The following is a 14,490-nucleotide window of genomic DNA, read 5'->3' on the forward strand; positions in this document are numbered from 1 at the left end:
CACTTCAAAATCACTGAGCTCTGGAACAACCTTACCTCCCCTCTTTGGAACTTGAGCTCTCTCCAAGTTTTCCGCAAACATCTGAAAACCTGGCTTTTCTCAAAAAATGTAAGTCTCCCTCCAACTTAGGAATCAAGGAAACTCTTATATCTTGGCATCCCAAGTCCTCTAAATTTTCTTCACACTTCTACCTCTAACCCTCTATTGTAGTTCCTTCCTATTTCTCCTACTGTAAACCGCGTCGAGCTCTACGAATGTGGAGATGATGCGGTATACAAACCTAAGGATTAGATTAGATCACCAGTCTGACCATACCACCTCTGGGCCTTAGCAACATCTTTCTCTAAATGCAAAATTTCCCTATCTCTAGCTTTCTTAACATGACTACTATAACTAATGGTATCCCCTCTTAACACCGCCTTCGCCACTTCCCAAAATAAGATTGGGTCCCCTTCTGCGTGAGCATTATGTCCTTTATATTCATTCCATGTTCCCATCAACCGTTCCCTATAGTTCCAATCCATATACAATGCAAGCGGAAATATCTAGTGCCACTTCCCCAGATGCCACCCTCCTTCTTGCCAAATCACTTGAACCCAGGTATGATCAGAGATTGTATAAAACCCTATCTCAGCCCGCTCCAATTTCCGAAACACTTGTTCCATCACCTAAATATAATCTATGCGAGACTGCATACCATGTGCCCGGGACATACGAGTATAATCCCTCTCGGTGCCATGCAATACACTCCAGGAGTAAATTAATTCCAGGTTATCACTAAATTTTTGGAGCTCCCTCTCCCCTACCCGACGCATGACACCCCCATTTAAAAGAAGAAAAATGATTCTAACTTAGTCCACCTGTGGAGGAGAAAAAGTTTTAAGAAAAACCCCTTGGGAACTAAAGTACAGTTACTTACCGTAACATTTGTTATCCAGAGACAGCAGGCTGCAATTCTCACATGTGGGTAATGTCATCCACAGAGCCCGGATGCGGACAGCCTCGCAAGCCCCGCCGGGGCAGGAACGAAAAACGAAGCAAAAAGAAAATATTTTTTTTTTTTTTTTTTGTAAGTGAAAGAAAAAAGCACCCGAAGGTGAATAAAAACGAAAAAGAACGCGAGCGGGAAGGCAAAAAGAGGATTTCAACGGAGTTGAAAAACGCACGTCTTCTTCGCTCCGCGGAAACGAAGAAACTGGGGACCACGCACTCCTCCGTCGGGCGGGAAGGCACTCGCGCACGCGCGGTGCGGCCAACTAGAACTTTCTAGTAAAAAAGGTCCGTACCGAGGGCTCCGTCGGTGACGTCACCCATGCGTAAAGAATATGCTGCCTGCTTGTCCTGGGATAACATTTGTTATCCAGAGACAGCAGGCTGCAATTCTCACATGTGGGTAATGTCATCCACAGAGCCCGGATGCGGACAGCCTCGCAAGCAGACTTGCTTGTAGAAACTCAGAAGTTTTGAGACAGCCACACCGTGCATGCGTGAGTGTCATCCCGCCCAGCACAGGGCACATCTCCTCAGTTCAGATAGTTAGCAGAGAAGCCAACCAGGGGAGGTGGGTGGGTTCTGATAATAGCTGCCTGCTGTCCTTGGATAACAACTGTTACGGTAAGTAACTGTGCTTTATCCCAGGACAAGCAGGCAGCCAATTCTCACATATGGGTGACCTCCAAGCTAACCAGAATAATAATAATAACTTTATTCTTCTATACCGCCACAATCGTGTGACTTCTAGGCAATTCACATCGAAGAGAGCTGGACAATCAGCGAGTTACAATATGCAGATAGTCAGTGGAATTGCAGTATTCAGAATCTTAAATTTGTAGCAAATTACAATATACAGTTTGTTTAGAATTTCAGAGGGGCCCTTTTAGAAAAAGTAGTGAATTACAGAATACAATTTGTTAAGAATTTTCTTAAGAATTTTCTAGGCGGTTCACATTGAAAAGAGCTGGACTATCAGCGAGTTACAATAAAAATGCAGCGAGTGGGAGGGGATGACAGCGAATTACAATATACAGTTTGTTTAGAGTTTCAGAGGGGCCCTTTTAGAAAAAAATTACAGCGAATTACAGAATACAATTTGTTAAGAATTTTCAGAGGGGACATATTAGGAAAAAAAGAATTGGAATTAGTGTTTGGAGGGGTTTATGTTTAGGTGATATATCTGTCGAATAAGGCAGTTTTTATGACTTTTCTAAAAGCGATGTAGGTCAGTCTAGCTCCATTAATGTACGGTAATTGTCCAGCCAGTGTTGTTGTTTGTTTGCTTGGTACATAAAAGTTCTATCCAGAAAGGTTTTGTATTTACAGTCATTAATGCTTGGATATGTAAATAGATTGCAGTTTCTGGTTTGTCTTATGGGATTGTATAATATGAAGTGAGATAGCAAGTATGTAGGAGCCAGTCCCCAGACTAGCTTGAAGCATATGCAAGAGAACTTGAATATTATTTGTGCTTCGACTGGCAGCCAGTGCAGCAGTCTGTAGTAGGGGCTGATGTGGTCACTTTTTTTCAATCCAAATATCAAGCGGATTCTGGACAATTCTAAATTTTCTCACTGTTTTTTTGGGTATACCCATATAAATGATGTTGCAATAATCCAGTGTAGAAAGTACTAGTGATTGCACTAGTAATCTAAATGATAATGGGTCGAAGTATTTTTTGATGGTCTTTAGTTTCCATAATGTCAGGAAACACTTTTTTACCACTGAATTCGTGTGTTCAACCATTGTCAAATGTGTGTCTAATGTGACTCCCAATATTTTTATTGTTTTAGTAATCGGTAGTCGTAATCTTTTATATGTAACTTTGATTTGGTAATTTTGTCCGTTGGGCTTGCAAGGAAGACTTTTGTTTTTTCTGTGTTTAGTTTCAGTTTGAAGTTGATTGTCCAGTATTCTATTTCAGTCATAATATGAGAGATGTATTCTGAGGTCTCGTTTGTTATGCTGTTCACTGGGATTAAAATGGAAATGTCATCTGCATATATGTAATAGTTTAGGTTTAGCTTTTGCAGTAAGCGTCCTAGGGATGATATGTAAATGTTGAATAGTGTAGGTGATAGTGGTGAACCCTGTGGTACTCCCGAGGGGTTTCTCCAGGAATTTGAGTATGTCCCACCACTACCCACACGGTATGATCTTTTTGTTAGGAAACCCTGTATCTAGTTTCTTACTCTTCCCGTAAGTCCTATTGCATCTAGGCAGTGTAGCATTATTTCGTGATCAACAAGATCAAAAGCACTGCTGAAGTCCAGTTGTAAAATCAGGGCACTTGTTCCTTTGCTGAATAGGCCGTATAGGTGATTAAGGATTGAGGCTAGGACTGTCTCAGTGCTAAAACCTTTTCTGAATCCTGATTGGTGTTCATTGAGTATGCTAAATTTGTCTAGATAGTTTACTAGCTCCAAGTTGACCAATCCTTCAAGTAGTTTGGTAAATAAGGGGATGCTTGCTATGGGTCTGTAGTTGGTTTTCAGGGCTAATGAGTTTTTTTTGATCCTTAGGGATGGGTGTAATCAGTATATGTCCCATTTCCTTGTGAAATGTTCCTTTCGTGAGAGTGGTTATTACCCAGTTAAATAGATCCTTTTTAAAATCTAGTTTGGCTGTTTTCAAGGTCTTGGAAGGACATACGTCCAGTAGGCAGTTTGATTTTGTATATTTATTGAACAGGGTTAGAAATTGGTGCCAGTCTGGTGGTTCAAAATGGTTCCAAAGCATGGGATGATGGGAGCATTGGCAACTTACCAGAATAAATTTTGTAATACTCTCTGGCCAAAATGGCCATCCCGTCTGGAGAAAACATCCAGACAATAGTGAGAAGTGTCAGCTTTGCAAATCTCCTCAATATGTGTAGATCTGAGGAAAGCTACTGAAGCTGCCATTGCTCTGACTTTATGGGCTGTGACTCGACTCTGTAGTTGTAATCCAGCCTGGGCAAAGCAGAAAGAGATACAAGCAGCCATCCAGTTGGAGATGGTACGCTTAGAGATTGAATGTCCCAATTTGTTTGGATCGAAGGAGACAAAAAGTTGAGGAGCAGTTCTGTGTGGTTTGGTGCGTTCCAAATAGAAGGCCAAAGTACGTTTACAGTCCAGAGTATGAAGAGCTGATTCTCCAGGGTGAGAATGAGGCTTTGGAAAAAACACTGGAAGAACAATGGATTGGTTAAGATGAAATTCTGAAACCACTTTAGGTAGGAATTTAGGATGAGTACGAAGGATCACCTTGTCATGATGGAACACAGTGAAAGGTGGATCAGTAACTAAAGTTTGCAGCTCACTGACTCTTCGAGCAGATGTGAGGGCAATGAGAAACACCACTTTCCAAGTGAGATACTTCAGATGAGCCTTAGACATTGGTTCAAATGGAGGCTTCATCAATTGAGCAAGAATAACATTGAGATCCCAAACCACTGGAGGCGGTTTGAGAGGTTTGACATAGAAAAGTCCTTTCATGAATCTGGAAACCACAGGATAAGCAGAGAGGGGTTTCCCTTCAATAGGCTGATGGAAAGCAGCAATTGCACTGAGATGGACTCGAATCGATGTAGACTTGAGGCCAGAGGTGGATAAGTGCAATAGATAATCTAACACAGAAGATAAAGAGGAATGTTGAGGCTCCTTATCGCAAGAGATGCATCACGTAGAAAATCTAGTTCATTTTTGGTGGTAGCATTGTCTAGTGGTAGGTTTCCTAGAAGCCTCTAAAATGTATCTTACAGGTTGAGAAAACTGAAGAGGAGTTATGTTGAGAGATACCAAGCTTTCATTCACACACCCCTAGATCAAAGAAGTAAAACGGAAAAAACTATACGATGGCCTCCTGGCCACTCAAGCAGCTAAACTAGATAACCAAATCTCCAATCTACTGATAATGACACCAGACTACAGGATGTTCAGAAAAGAAATAAAAACTACATTCTTCAAGAAATTCCTGAAACAGCCCTAACTTCAAACTTACCGTCCTTCCCCCTTCCCTCTTCCCGCCACACAGAAACTACATAACCTACTCTTTACCTCTCAAGAAAGGACAAATGTTCTTCCATTGTAACCCTCCGTTTTTTATTTCTTTTGTAACCGCAAGGTAATAGTGGAATAGAAATCTCTAATGTAATGTAATGAAGCAGAGATCCCTGACTCTGTGTAAGCAGAGACAGAAAAACTGGTAGAAGATCTGGCTCCCTGCTGCTGAGTTGAAGTAGAAGGGAGTACCAAGGTTGTCTCGGCCACCGAGGAGCAATCAGAATCATGGTTGCATGAGCGTTCTTCAACTTGACAAAAGACTTGAGAATCAGAGGGAATGGAGGGAATGCATACAGGAAGAGATTCGTCCATTCCAGTAGGAAAGCATCTGCCTCGAGGCGATGAGAAGAATATATCCTGGAGCAGAACTGAGGTAGTTTGTAGTTGTGGAGAGCTGAGGCATTCCCCACTGTGAAAAAATGCGATGTAGGAGTGAGGAAAGAAGTGTCCATCTGTGAGGTTGCAGAAGACAACTCAAGTTGTCCGCTAAGCAATTTTTCACCCCTTGGATGTAGACAGCTTTTAGGAAGGTGTTGTGGTGGATTGCCCAGTCCCACACCTTCAGAGCTTCTTGACAAAGGGAGGAAGATCCCGTCCCTCCCTGTTTGTTGACATAGTACATGGCCACTTGGTTGTCCATCCGAATGAGGACTAACTGGTTATGAAGAAAATGTTGAAAAGCTTTGAGAGTGTTGAACATCGCTCTGAGTTCCAACAGATTGATGTGACACCGACAATCCGCACTGGTCCAGTGGCCTTGAATAAGGAGATCATGGTGGATACTACGATGAAGCTAGCGGCACAATGTGCAGCAGCCTCAAAAAAGGCAAACAGAATGTTGGGCATTATCAAAAGAGGTAGAACGAAAGAAGTTATCCTGCCGCTGTATCGAGCGATGGTGCGCCCGCATCTGGAGTACTGCGTCCAATACTGGTCGCCTCACCTTAAGAAAAATATGGCGATACTCAAGAGGGTCCAGAGAAGAGCAACAAAGATGATTAAGGGCATGAATAACCTTGCATATACCGAAAGGCTAGAGAAGCTGGGGCTCTTTACCCTGAAAAAGCGGAGACTTAGAGGGGACATGATAGAGACTTATAAAATCATGAAAGGCATAGAGAAGGTGGAGAGGGACAGATTCTTCAGGCTAGCAGGGACATCCAAAACAAGAGGGCATTCAGAAAAACTGAAAGGAGACAGATTCAAGATCAATGCTAGGAAGTTCTTCACTCAGAGGGTGGTGGACACCTGGAATGCGCTTCTAAGAGAGGTGATAGGACAGAGTACAATGTTGGGTTTCAAAAAGGGCTTGGATGACTTCTTGAAGAAGAAAGGGATTAAAGGGTATAGATAGAGGGTTACTATACAGGGTACTTCAGGATTAGGGCATAAACAATGTAGGTGGTGGGGACTTAAAGGTCAAGGATCTGGGGGCCACGGCGGAAGCGGATTACTGGGCACGATGGACCCCTGGTCTGACCCGGCAGAGGCAATGCTTATGTTCTAATGTTTATGAGTGCCCCAAGCGTAGGTCGAGGAATCTGTTGTGAGGACCTTCTGATGGGGGGCGTTTGAAACAGTAAGCCTCTGGAGAGATTGGAAGAGAGCATCCACCAGCGGAGAGACTGTCTCAAGGAAGGAGTGAATGCAATGTGTCAAGAAAGTGGGTTGCAAGCCTGCGTCCACTGAGATGCCAGGATCCAATGAGGAATTCTGAGGTGAAGCCTGGCAAAAGGAGTCACATGTACTGTGGAGGCCATGTGACCTAGTAGTACCATCATGTGTCTCACTGAGATTGAAGACCGGGAAGACACTGCATGACAGAGTTGAAGGAGAGCTTCCAGGCATTGTTGCGGAAGGGATGCTCTGAATTGGATAGTGTCCAGAACAGCTCCGATGAATTGTAGGTTGTGAGAGGGCTGAAGTTGAGATTTGGGAAAGTTGATTTTGAATTCCAAACTTTGTAGGAACCACGTAGTCCGTTGGGTCGCTACAATAACCCCCTGAAATGTGGAATCCTTGATGAGCCAGTCGTCTAGGTAGGGAAACACCTGAAGACCATGGTTCCTTAGAGCTGTTGCTACTACTACCAGGCACTTGGTGAACACTCTGGGAGATGACGCCAGGCCAAAGGGTAGCACTCGGTATTGATAATGCAGATTCCCCACCCGAAATCTGAGATATTGATGGGAGGCCGGATGAATGGGAATATGAGTATAAGCCTCCTTGAGATCCAGAGAGCATAACCAGTAGTTCTGGAAGGGGATAAAGGGATGCCAGGGACAGCATGCAAAATTTTTCTTTGACTAAAAATTTGTTGAGAGCTCTGAGATGCAGAATGGGTCGCAGATCGCCCGTCTTCTTCGGAACAAGAAATTAACGGGAGTAAAAACCCCTGTTCTGTTGTTCCGAAGGAACTGGTTCGATGGCATGGAGATTAAGCAGAGCTTGAGCTTCCTGAAGAAGAAGGGAGGTCTGGGATGGACTGGAAGGATGCCCTCTTGGAGGAAGCTCTGGTGGAACCTGAATGAAATGAAGAGAGTATCCTTCTCTGATGATTGACAGCACCCAGAGATCGGATGTAATTATCTCCCATCAATGATAAAAATGATGGAGATGACCTCCAATGGGGGGAAGAGAAGACAGAGACATAACAGTGAAGATTATGCTCTGTTTTAAACAGTCAAAAAGGCTGCGCAGCCTTAGGTGCAGCAGAAGATTGAGGTTTCTGTTGCTTCTGATTCTGCTGTTTCTTGAGAGGTGGACGAGTGTAAAGAGCCGCTCTCGGAGCAAAATGCCTCTGGAAAATTGGAGGAGGGTGTGCAGGCTTGGCAGAAGCTGGCTTAAGCTTTGGTCTGACAATAGATGCAAAAGATTTTTCATGTTTAGACAATTTCTTGGTGGCAGCCTCGATAGATTCATCGAAGAGGTCATTGCCTGCACAAGGAATATTAGCTAAGCAGTTCTGAAGATTAGGGTCCATGTCTATGGTGCGAAGGCAGGCTAGGCGGCACATTGTTACAGAACAAGCAGTTGCCCTGGCAGACAACTCAAAGGCATCATACGAAGACTGGAGAAGATGTAATCTGAGTTGTGACAGAGTAGCTATGACTTCTTGAAATTCTAAGTGCTTTTGTGTATCTAAATAGCTGAGAAATTTAGGAAGGAGATCAATGAGGAACTTGAAAAAAGTGACAAAAAGATAATTATAATTGAGGACTTTAGAGGACATCATGGCATTTTGGTAAAGGCGACATCCAAACTTGTCCATGGTTTTCCCTTTCCTTCCATTAGGAACAATAGCATAAACTCTGGAAGGATGGGATCTCTACAAGGAGGACTCCATAAGCAGGGACTGATGAGACAACTGCGAATTCTCAAATCCTTTGCAATGTAGAGTTTAATACCTGGAGTCCAACTTACCTGGAACAGCAGGAATTGCATAAGGAGTCTCCAGGCATCGTGTAAAAGTCTGAGAAAAAAAGCTTATGAAGGGGAAGCTTAAGTGACTCTGCAGGAGGTTGAGGAAGATGCATGACTTTGAGGTACTCATAAGAACATAAGAAGTTGCCTCCACTGGGTCAGACCAGAGGTCCATCGCGCCCAGTGGTCCGCTCCCGCGGCGGCCCATCAGGCCTATGACCTGTGAAGTGGTCCCTGACTATTCCTATAACCTACCTCTACTTCTATCTGTACTCCTTAGAGTATTTAGAACCAGCGTCTAACTGAAAGTCCAAGTCAGCAGCCATCTGACGAAGAAAAGAAGAGAAAGATAGCTGATCCGCTGATGCTTTGCCTCGAGAGGGACTTGAGGACCTCGAGGCAGCCTGGGTCGAAGATGAAGCTTCAGCAGAAAAATAGTCATCAAAAGAATAAGGCGTCTTGGACGAAGCAATAGAAGCCACTGAGTCCTTGAGGTCTGGAAGCGGAGACCTTGATTGAGGAGTCGGAGGTCTAGTAGAGCTGGAAGGTGTCGATTGAGGCTTAGTTGAAGAAGGATGCTCCTTAGAAGAAGAGCTATGCCTGCAGGTATGCCTCGAAGTAGGCCTCGATCGACGATGAGAGTGGTGCCTGGAAGCAGATCTCGAGGATCAAGGAGACTTGGCTTTGGAGATGGAAGCAGACGTTGCCACCAATGAATGGATGGGGCTAGAAGCTGTAGATCAAAGCTCAGGAGGCTTGGTGGAGGAATCTCAAGGCACTCCCAAAGACTCTGCTCCTTGTATGGAGTGTGAGGATTCCTGTCGAGGAACTTGCAAAGAATCTACTCCTTGCTTCAAGTGCATAGATGCCAGACCAGACACTCACAGAGACTCTGCTCCCTGCATAGAGTGTGTAGCTTCAGCCCGAGGCATAGGAAGAGGCTCGACCTTTCGGGAGTCTGCAGAATGCCCAGGCTGGATTAAGAGTAGCTAGCTTCGGTTCCATATTAGTTAGGAATTTAATGAACTGCTTCTCTAACATGGTCTGGAAAGAAGCCGGCAAAGATGGATCCGCGTCTGAAACCGGACCACCTGCTTTGGCTGGAGGTTCCAAAGTGGCAGTGGAAATGTGCTTCGACTTGGAAGTCTTAGCAACCTTGATGACCACCGCTGGAACTTTCTGCTGAGCCATCTGACCTGAGGAACCAGGGGAAGATACAGCAGGTGTACTCGAAGCAAGAGCCGCCACAAACGAGGAAGGCTTGATGATGCTCGGAGTCGTGGAGGCAGGAGTACCCTCGGTAGAAGGTGGGCCCGAGGCCGCTTTCGAAGACGAGGGTGTGACTGAAAAGTCCATCCCGAAAAGCTTCTCCACTAAAATTTGACGATGTTTACGGGCACGAGGTTGAAGAGTAGCACAGCGCTTGCACGACTTTGGTTGATGGCCTGGCCCAAGGCAGTTGAGGCACCGACGGTGTGGGTCCATGAGGGAAATCGTACGCTGGCACTGGCTACACTTCTTGAAGCCCGTTGCTGGCCGGGACATAGAAGAAAAAACAGCCACCGCAAAGTCGAAGCCCCTGGGCTGCGGCCGGGCGGCCTGCCCCTCCAGTCGACCAGAAGAAATGAAATTTTTTTTTTTTTTAATTAGAAATAAAAGAAACAAAAGAACACAGCGATTCGTGAAGAAAACTAACACAAACTGTGGTGAGAGAAGGCACGAAGTAAGAAAGTTAAACGCAGAGAGTCAAAGTCAGACTTCTTGCTCCGCAGAAAACTGAGAACTGAGGAGACTCGCCCTGCGCTGGGCGGGAAGGCACCCGCGCATGCACGGTGCGACTGTCTCAAAACTTCTGAGTTTCTACAAGCAAGTCTGCTTGCGAGGCTTCGGCATCCGGGCTCCGTCGATGACGTCACCCATATGTGAGAATAGGTTGCCTGCTTGTCCTGGGATAAAGGGGAAATTACTGACATAATATCAAAGCAAGAGCAAGCAATATACATCCTTCCTATTTATTCAAGTCCACACTTATACTGGTTCATTCTGGATACCCCTTTACCCTCAAAAAAAAAAAAAACCCCAGTTGGGCAGGTTCAAAGAGAATATACTTGTTTCCTTGATAGGAGACAAAACACTTACAAGGAAACCTTAACTGAAAAACTGCCCCCAGGGAAATCACTTTTGAACGTTATGTCAAGAACTCTTTCCTCCGAGATTGTGCCCACTTGGAAACATCTGGAAATATGTACACCTTTTCTCCTAAATAGTAGACTTGCTTCATTTTAAAGTGTAATTTCAACAAGCATTTCTTTATCTTGCAAAAAGACGAGAGAAACTAACAAATTAGCACAGCCTGACACTTCTATCTCTGAAGATTCTAACAATGCTGATACGTCCAGCTCAACCTTCTTTCCTTCAGTAATTTCTTCAGAAACCTTTTTTAAGTAATAAATTCTATGTATTGGGGGTAAGTTTGAGTCAGGGACTTTTAAGACCATTATCAAAAAATTCTTAAAGAGTTCTTGAGGAGTCATGAACTTTGCTATTAGAAAATTTAAAAGTATTAAATTCAAATTTTTTTTGTTGGTTTTCTAGATTTTCAATTTTCCTCATTAATAGTATTTTATCTGCTGCTTGTTTAACAACTAAGTTCTTTGTTTTTGTAGTTGACTTTTCCAACTTAGCTAACTCCGATTCTTGCTTTTGAAAAGAAGTTTCCAATTGGGTTATCTTGGCCAAAGTATTTAATGTAATAGAGACAAAGTTAGTACATACTGCTTGCAGGTTTTCTATCGCGGTCCAGACAGAATGCAATGTCACCACTTGTGGTCTCGCGAGCGGCTTGAGGGGGAAATCACTTCCAGGTTTGCTTTGGCTCCTTCTGTGTGACGCTGCCCCTAGGGCTCCCACATTCTCACCACCGCTCGTTTCCTCAGGGGAAAAACTCCCTACATGCACCGGCTCCACCATGGGAGTCAGCGTCAATAGGTCAACATCTGGGTTTGCTGCGTGTTCAGGATGTTCCTCTCCAGATCCATTCTGGGAGTCCTCCAAGCTCGTCTGCTCCATCGTAGCTTCTCCAGGCATTGGGGGAGTGTATGGTCCATGAGGGCTCAGCGACAGCTCACCATCTAAGCTATGCACTTCCCCTAGAATAGCAGCAGATGCGCCCATTGAGGATTGATGGACTGTGAACGCTGTTATCACATTCTGCCGCGGCGTTAAGGATTCCAGGGCAGTTGGAGGATTGCCCCTCGACCTACCCCGTCGTTTGGGCATCATTGAAGGTAATTCAAACAGCTTAAGGCAAGAAAAATCCCAAACACGACGGGAGCTCTCAACAAGCATGTTGCTTGGTTGCAATCTTGCTTTTTCTCCCTCCTACACATTATATTTCATCTGCCATTTGGACGCCCAGTCTTCAAATTTCCTAAGGTCTTCCTGCAGTTTTTCACAGTTCACATGTATTTTAACAATTTTAAATTTTGAACAGTTTAGTGTAATCTGCAAATGTAATCACCTCATTCATAATTCCAATTTCCAGATCATTTATAAATAATCTAAATAGCACCGGTCCCAGTACAGATCCCTGTGACACACCACTATTTACCCTCCTCCATTGAGAAAAATGGCCATTTAACCCTACCCTTTGTTTTCTGTCCGATAACCAATTCTTAATCCACAATTGCGCATTGCCTCCTATCCCATTAATCTTTAATTTTCTCAGAAGCCTCTCATGAGAAACTTTATCAAAAGCTGTCAGGAAATCTAGATATACTACATCAGGGGTGCCCACACTTTTTGGGCTTGCAAGCTACTTTTAAAATGTCCAAATCAAAATGATCTACCAACAATAAAATTTTAAAATACACAAAGCACACTGTACGCAGAGAAAATGTTAATTATCATTTATATTCCAGGGTTTTTCAGAGGTCAAGGCAGATGACTATGCAATATCACCTCGGAAACAACTATACAAAAATAGTCAAATATACCCCCTAGCTTTTTACTAAACTGCGATAGCGGTTTTTAGCGCAGGGAGCTATTGCGGTTTAGTAAAATGGGGCCATAGTGCAAAATATAGATAGCAGATATAAATTCTCAAAACAGACACAATTTGATCACTAAATTGAAAATGAAATCATTTTTCCTACCTTTGTTGTCTGTGATTTCATGAGTCTCTGGTTGCACTTTCTTCTTCTGACTGTGCATCTAATATTTCTTCCCTTCTTTCAGCTTCCTATATGTTTCCTCTTCTCCAGAATTCATTCCCTCCCCCAACTTTTTCTTCCTCTCTCCCTGCCCTCTTCCCTTTCTTTCTTTCTCCCTGCCCCTTCTTTTTTTGTCTTTCTCTCTCCATGCCCCCCTTTCTGTCTCCCTGCCCCCCCAAGCCATCACCGTCATCAGGGAACAGGCCTCCAAGCAACTGCTGCTGAGTTCTGAGCTCTCCCTGCTTCCTGATGCCATAAACAAGACATTAGAAGCACTGGACCCACCAGCCTTATTCCTGATGTCAGAGAGAACCTTTCGGGACAGCCAAGCAAAAATTGGCTGGCCCGGAACTTCCTCTCCGACGTCAGAATTGACGTCGGGGAGGGGGGGGGAAGCTGGAGGGCCCGGCGCTTCTGATGTCCTGTTTACGGCGTTGGGAAGCAGGGAGAACACGAAAGCAATGTGAGTCTATCACGGAGCCCAGTAAGGGCTCCGTGATCAACTCGCGTTGCTTTCGCGATTTACTGGTCTATCGCGATCTACCTTTTGGGCACCCCTGCACTACATCAATGGACTCGCCTTTATCCATATGTTTATTCACACCTTCAAAGAAGTCACTATAAACTGCAGTCATGTGTTCGTGGATCTCCTTTGGTTTTTCCTCTTCTTTTGTGAGAAATTTTATCACTAAATGGTGCTCCAAATCTGGTAGCTTCTTATGTGATTCGCACGAGGACTCTCCTGATATCCTATCTCTTGGAATGTTAGACTCGCACTGAGCCGCAACTATACATGAGTAACCTTGAGAAGTCACAACATGCACAGACTTATTTCAACACGCTTGCTATTTTCTTTCATACTCAGATAGGTAAATCATTTAACACCCCTTGTATGATGTATTATTTTCAATGTATTATTATAATGTAGTAATACAATACACATACCACAATTCCATGGATTGTTCATTGCACCTCCCTATCCAGTTAACTGTACACCAAAAGCTTCTTCTAATGTATAATTCTGGAGTGAATGTCATGGGACTTTACAGTGATTTCATGGTGTTCTCTTCCATTTTCTGGTTGTAAATTTTTACCATTAACTGTTTAGGTTTTATAAAAAGATAAGCAGTATATAAAATTTTAAATAAACAAACATAAAACCCGGCCTATTTGCAGCCCTCAAGGGCTGAACTTAGATTCCATTTATACTAGACTTATCCAACTCCCAAATAATCTACAACAAGGTTCTCAAAGTCAGTGCTCAATATCCACAACTCAGCCTGGTTTTCAGGATTTCCACAATGAATATGTATCAGATCTATTTGCATTCATAGCGTCCACTGCATGCTAATTGATCTCATACATAATCATGGTAGAAATTCTGAAAATTAGGCTGGGTTGTGGATATCTGTTATGCAGATGGCCAGGGGGGTAACTGAAACTCTGCATACTACTGATATGTCTCCTCAAGTCTGCTTATCTGATCTGGGTGTTGCCAAGGCAACATCAAAGGTTTCCACAACAAGTATCTGCTATCTTGACCTTTTTTGACCTGGGAGTTGCCCAAACCGCATCAAAAGGACAGTAAACCGCAACACCTCCTTGTTTATCTGAATGTTCTGATTTCCTTTGTCTGCGTGTCGCCCGGATAGCATCAAAGGGAAGTGAAGACAGATGGTAAACCAGTCTCTGCAAACACCTCCTTAATAACATCAAAAGGACAGTAACGCCAAATGTGACCGGAATGTTGTCCAAACAACATCAAAGGTTTCCACATCTGCTATCTTGACCTTTTTGACCTAGGAGTTTCCCAAATCAGC

At 43.8% G+C, this 14,490-nt stretch overlaps 1 protein-coding gene across 1 annotated transcript in view; it reads right to left on the minus strand.

Moving 5' to 3' along the window:
• PCCB (propionyl-CoA carboxylase subunit beta) overlaps positions 1 to 14,490 on the minus strand; it is an 892,977-nt gene that overhangs the window by 686,241 nt on the left and 192,246 nt on the right. The gene's annotated exons all lie outside the window — the stretch shown is intronic.

This window comes from Geotrypetes seraphini, chromosome 9 (assembly GCF_902459505.1).
Source record: "Geotrypetes seraphini chromosome 9, aGeoSer1.1, whole genome shotgun sequence".
NCBI classification, from domain to species: Eukaryota; Metazoa; Chordata; class Amphibia; order Gymnophiona; family Dermophiidae; genus Geotrypetes; species Geotrypetes seraphini.